Genomic DNA, 6,323 nt, shown 5'->3' with positions numbered 1-6,323 from the left:
ATCTTATCCTTTGTTCTCTTCAGAGTGTCTAATCATCCCCACAAGGTGCTCATTAAGGTGTAACTTCTTTCCAAAAGCATATATACTTGAGCAAAGATAAAAACACATTTAGGAACCCAGGGAATAGAAGCCTACATACTAATCACAAGATTCAGATTGAAAAAGAAACACAGAGATATGCACTAACGCTTAGTACTCTTAAAACGGCGAAACTGAAAATGTATGATTAATCCATGATAGTAAGTGGGCATTACCGAGGGCAGTAAGAGTGAAATAAGGACAAACTTTGACTTGCTTCCACGTTTTCCTGGAACTGGACTGCTAATTAGCTACTATGTAAGCTTATTATGATTCATGTCAACTAATAGGTAAGCATATGTGATTCTAGCCCATCTTCTTGTGTCTGTGCAGGCTATATTTAAACCAGCCAGAGAGATGAGCTAAATTCCATTTTAAAATTTTATTAGAGAATGGTATTTGAGAACCTATTTCTGCAAGGTTAGGAATTCCTTCTTACAGTTAATTCTATGCTGTATCTTTTGTAAGTTTTTCATGTTTCACTTTAGGACGCTTTAGTACTGTGTCCTTACTAGAGAAGGAGAAGAGTGAGTCTATTAAAACAGGAGTTTCATTCTCCCTTTGCCATCTTGAGATGTGATAACAGGAAAACCTGCATGTGTTTTGTTATATTTCATTTCTTACCTCAGACCCACCATCTTTTCCTTTGCATCACATCACACTCTATCATCCCAGGTAGAACCCAGAGGTGGAATACTGATGAAATTCTATCCCAAAGCTGTACTGGTCCCAGAACCTGTTCATGAGCTGCTGCCTCATCATAGGTGTGAAAATCTTTTAATATCGCAGCTGGTTATCTCCGTATGGTGATGGAGTATTGGTTTTGATTTTTGTATAGTTTATGTACAAATAACTTTAAAGAATCGTGAAATAGGGAGATACACAGAATATCCATAGGATATTCAATTTAATTCCATCCAAGGAATTAAAATATTAGATTCTGAAATGATAAAAGTAGATTCTAGCTTTTAGGGGCTAAACAATCAGGAGCAAAGATTCAGATGATATTGATTGTTCTGACTTAATATAATCTCTTTACATATTTAGATTTTAGAACAGTACAATAGCCTAAAATATCACTAGCTAGGTATTAGAAATAAAGGCTTGATTATGTAATGACTACAGCAATGTATTTAAAAAATTATGTAGGAAATTGAAACTAAATCTCGACATAAGTCATTTTTATGTTTTTTTCCCCAGTCATCTCTAATTTACATTATGCTATTTCTACAAACTTCCTCTTGTAGAGAGTAAAATATGCTTGCCTACTTAGGAGTTATAGGATGTAGACCTGATAAAGTATTAATTTTATTTAATTTAGAAATAAGGAATACTTTTATTATGCATTTGTCTTCAGAAAAAAGGTGATAATTTTTATCTTTCAATTTGAGCAAGGAAAGAACAAAGAAAAACAACAGAATTTTATTTTTTTATTTTTTTTTAAAGATTTTATTTATTTATTTGAGACAGAGACAATGAGAGATAGAGAGCATGAGAGGGAGGAGGGTCAGAGGGAGAAGCAGACTCCCTGCCGAGCAGGGAGCCCGATGCGGGACTCGATCCCGGGACTCCAGGATCATGACCTGAGCCGAAGGCAGTCGCTTAACCAACGGAGCCACCCAGGCGCCCAACAACAGAATTTTAAATAGTTGCATACTTTGGTTGCCCAAACTATACATTGTGTGTGTGTGTGTGTGTGTGTGTGTGTATTTATATACTTTAAAATTATTTTAAAAAGTTATTTACATATATAAAACCTTTAAATAAATTTGAAATGTATATACAACTTTAAAATAAGCTTTTGAAATAACTTCAAAAATAATTAACTTATATTCAAAAATAATCATATATTTATATATAAATAACTTAAAAATAATTTAAAAGTTCAGATTACATGAACCTATTCGCTATATAACAATAAATGACACTGATGAGAGGCACCTGGGTGGCTCAGTTGGTTAAGCGTCTGACTCTTGATTTCACCTCAGGTCATGATCTCGGGGTTGTGAGATTGAGCCCCGAGTCAGGGGTTCTGTGCTCAGCATGGAGTCTGCTTGGGATTCTCTCTCCCTGTCCCTCTGCCTCTCACCGCTGCCTGCTCTCTCCCTCTTTCTCTCAAATAAATAAATAATTAAATGACACTGATGAGCAAATGTACCAATATTGTCCAGTTAGGACTGTTTGCAGTTTCCATGGGTGACAGTCCACTGTTAGTCCTCTCCCACAGTTTCAAAGAATGGATTAGCCCATAAATCCATAGGTAAATATTGGCTTGCCTTCTTTAGTACCTGAATGGTTTATGAATTTAAAGTTTTTTGCCCTGACTTTGAGAATAGGCACTTCATCAATTTTTAAGCACATCTCTGATTTTTGCCCCCAAATTCTCAAGCTTTGGAAATGATCCTGTTTTATTCTGCAAAGTAATGTTCTAGGTACTCCTTCCTCTACATAATGCTAACTTTTAGTTGGAAAAGTTGATATGACAGAGTGATTAAAGAAATAAAATATCTCCATAATTTGAATTTCACCCAACAGTGAATTCAGTAGCAGAATTATGGAGGATATCGAGGCTGCTTATGATTAACTAGGCTTATTGTCATAAAGACAGTAAGAGCTGGCTTTGAGTATATCTTTGAGTTTGATGTGGCAAGATTCCAAATCTGGTTTTACTCACATCCTGTATTTCCAAATAGATTGAACATTAACAGTGCAATTGAACTGCTTAAGACATAATTACTGAAGTATTTTAAAGTACACTTAGGACATTAAATAGAACAGTTGGAAAAAAAAGATGAAGAGATGTATGTTTTAAGCAAGAAAGGCTGAATATGAGCAAAGAGGGTTAGAAAGGTGAACACAGTAGTGACTGCAACTTTTCACTTCTTGTGTTGACATTGTTAGGATGTGCTTTTGGACCTATAGCCTGAGAGTACTCTCTTAATTTAACCATGCGGGAATACTAAAAGTAAACAGAAATACTTATTATTTGCCGGTTTTTTTTTTCCTATTTAGTAAATAGAAAATTGTTCCAGTTGTTCCAACCTGAATGGATTTGGTGCATCCCAAGATTAAGTGAACAGCACAAAAGAGGACTTGATGAGTCAGAAGATGTAGAGGGAGGCAGAAATTAGGTAGACCTCTTTGAGACCTATCCATTCAGTTTTGTGAAATCCCAGGGCATTTGTAACATCCCCTTCTCAGGTAGATGCATGCGCACAAAATATTCCAGAGAAACCTGTACTTTTAAACATTATCTTTAGAATTTGATTACTGTATCACCACAATTCTCTATGAACATAGAGAATAAAGAGGAGCTCGTGAACGCTCTGTGAAAATGCTACCATTGTTGAGGAGACTGTGTCCTGTGAAATGGACTCACTGTTTGGCTCCACATCAAGGGTAGAGTGTACAAGTGTGAAAAGGGAAGTGATTTTTGAATATATTTCCTTCATTGCTTTGACTTTTGGCCCATTGCATATTGGCCTTTTGGCTTTTATAGTAAAGAGACAAAACGCATAAATTTAACTGGATTCTGTTAAACAAAGGAAATTGTAATATAAACATGAACTACCAGTGGGACTGTTTCTTCCCTATTTTGCAAGCAGTATAAACTACCACATTTCCCTCCATTTTAAGAGTATATATTTAAAAAATACGTATATAGTGTATTGAAAATGTTTCCCCCATTTTGTAACTACTACAAAAATAGCCAGGAAAAAGCCACCATCAGTATGCCACAATTTTAAACTATGAACCCTCAAATTCAAACCCTATGAATTCTCAAAATACCATAACTAGATGCTAGGGACAGCAGAATTGTCTTTCTGTGAATTTGAGTTCTAGGGATTTGGTGTGAAAATAAAATGAAGGCTAATTTTATTGTTTTCATAGGAAGCTCATCTATGCGATCCACTAAAAATTAAATGCAAGGGGATGTCAGAGTGAAAAAGTAGCTTTCTAATATTTTTCATGAGTGTTTTCAAAGAAAGATAAAGATTTATTTTCTGACACTGTACGGCGACCACAGCCAGGACTAGAGAAAAGTGATCTCCTTTGGGTTGTCTGCAGTCTGCACTTTGACTTCCTCCTCTTGGCCCACTTCAGTCCAGACATTTCAACAGCTTGACTAAGCCTCATCACCATTTAGTTGCCAAGTTCAGTGACTGCCAATATCACTAGTAGCTTTTTAAGTACACCTGTTGCCAGCACTATGTTTGTGAGTCAAGAAGACTAGACATTTCTGGTCTAGCCCAGTGGCTAGGATCTTCTTCAAAGGAAAATTATTTTTAATATTACTTCACCATCTTTCATCGGGAAAACACTTTTTTTTTTTTCCTAGCAAGCTTCTCTCCTTACAGAGAAGTTGCATTTACAATGAACATGGTATATAACATCTGGTCTGGTTTAGCCTATGGATAAAAATGGTTTTGGTAATCAATTCTATGTTTAATTTTTATTTTAAATTGTGTGGGGCCAGTGAAGCTGTATGAATAATAAAATAGGAAGCCTTGGTGTAAGCTGATGGGCTTTAAGTGACATAATCAAATATCATTTACAGCAAAGTTAACCTGCTGGTTAATGGTATGTATTGTGTGGTAATTAGGTATAAACACAGCTCCTAGAAAAGACTGTAATTAATGCGTTTCATGGAGCCAGACAGCATTTTTGGAGCAAGTTTGGCGGGAGATGAATAGAAAAGCAGTTAAAGCTGGGCTCTGCTCTAATGATCCCCAGGGCCGGAGGAGCCTCTTTGGCCACATCTCAGTTTTTCCATTAGCATTTGCTCCAGGCCAAGGGCCAGTGGCTGGGGCAACCCTCCCTTATGTCCACACAGGGCAATAGAAAGTCACATGAGAAAGTGCGGTGTATTCAGTTCTGACGGTCTTACCAACTTTTAAAACACTTTACTACTATATAAGCTGTAGCTCTGTCGTCCTTTAAGGTGAAAGAAGAGGACACATACAGATGATTTCAATACTTTGGGTACCATAGAGCCACTAATGGGATATTTCCTAGACAAAGGCTTTGTGGCTACTAGGCTTCGGGAGCTCATTTTGATTTATCTGCCTATCAGTGTTCATAAGGTGTGTAAGTTTTCCTCACACCAATGAAATATCTGGTCTATAGATGAATCTGAAATTTCTTTAAACTGGGATGTTTTATTATCTATCAATCTATCTACATTTTTTAAAAAGGTGGTGCAAAAGATAGTAAAATATAAACAAAACCCCCCAAAACCTTTAATCATACTTCTTGTACCATTTCAGGTTGAAATGTCTTCACTCTGGGAATATCTGGTTCTTTCTCCTGCAAGGTGGGCTTGTGTATGACTCAGGTGACACTTTTCTTATTTGATGGACGGATTTTAATTTGTTGTGATGTGACAGAATGATCTAGTTCCAATACCAACTTCATTGGCTTCATCTTTGCCTCCTTTCTTACCCCACATCCAACCCACTGGCAAATCTTAGAAATATATCTGCAGTCTGACCATTCTTATTACCTCCACTATATGCACAATGTTCTAGGTTATCAATATCTTTCACCTGACTATTAGAATAGTCTCCTCTTCATGAAGGGGGGGAATCAGAGGGGGAGATGAACCATGAGAGACGATGGACTCTGAGAAACAAACTGAGGGTTCTAGAGGGGAGGGGGTTGGGGGGGATGGGTTAGCCTGGTGATGGGTATTAAAGAGGGCATGTTCTGCATGGAGCACTGGGTGTTATGCACAAACAATGAATCATGGAACACTACATCAAATGCTAATGATGTAATGTATGGTGATTAACATAACAATAAAAATTTTAAAGAATAAAAAAAAGAATAGTCTCCTATTCTAGTTGTTCTTAACTTGCAGTCTATTCTCCACAGTGCTGCTATTGTATCCTAAACCAAGTCTGATTTGGTCACTCCTCCAAGGACTCTCCATTTAATCCAGAATAACTTCTAAAACTTAACAAGGTTCTACATTCGTCCCCTTCCTGTACCCCATCCCCTCTTCTGATCACATCTGCTAGTGCACTCCCTTTGTTTGCTGGATTTTAGCTACACTTCTCTCTTGGCTATTCCTCACACATGCCAAGCCCACTTCCACTCAGGGTCTTTGCATTGCTGTTCCTTTTGTGTTGAATGCTTTACTTCTAGACAGACACATGGCTCATTTTCTCACTTCCTTCAGGTCTCTGCTCAAATGTCAGAGAGGCCTTCCCAGATAAATACATTTCAAACAGCATGCTCCCTGT

Source organism: Zalophus californianus, chromosome 10 (genome assembly GCF_009762305.2).
Source record: "Zalophus californianus isolate mZalCal1 chromosome 10, mZalCal1.pri.v2, whole genome shotgun sequence".
In the NCBI taxonomy this organism is placed as follows: domain Eukaryota; kingdom Metazoa; phylum Chordata; class Mammalia; order Carnivora; family Otariidae; genus Zalophus; species Zalophus californianus.
Note: the sequence above shows the minus strand (reverse complement) of the source record.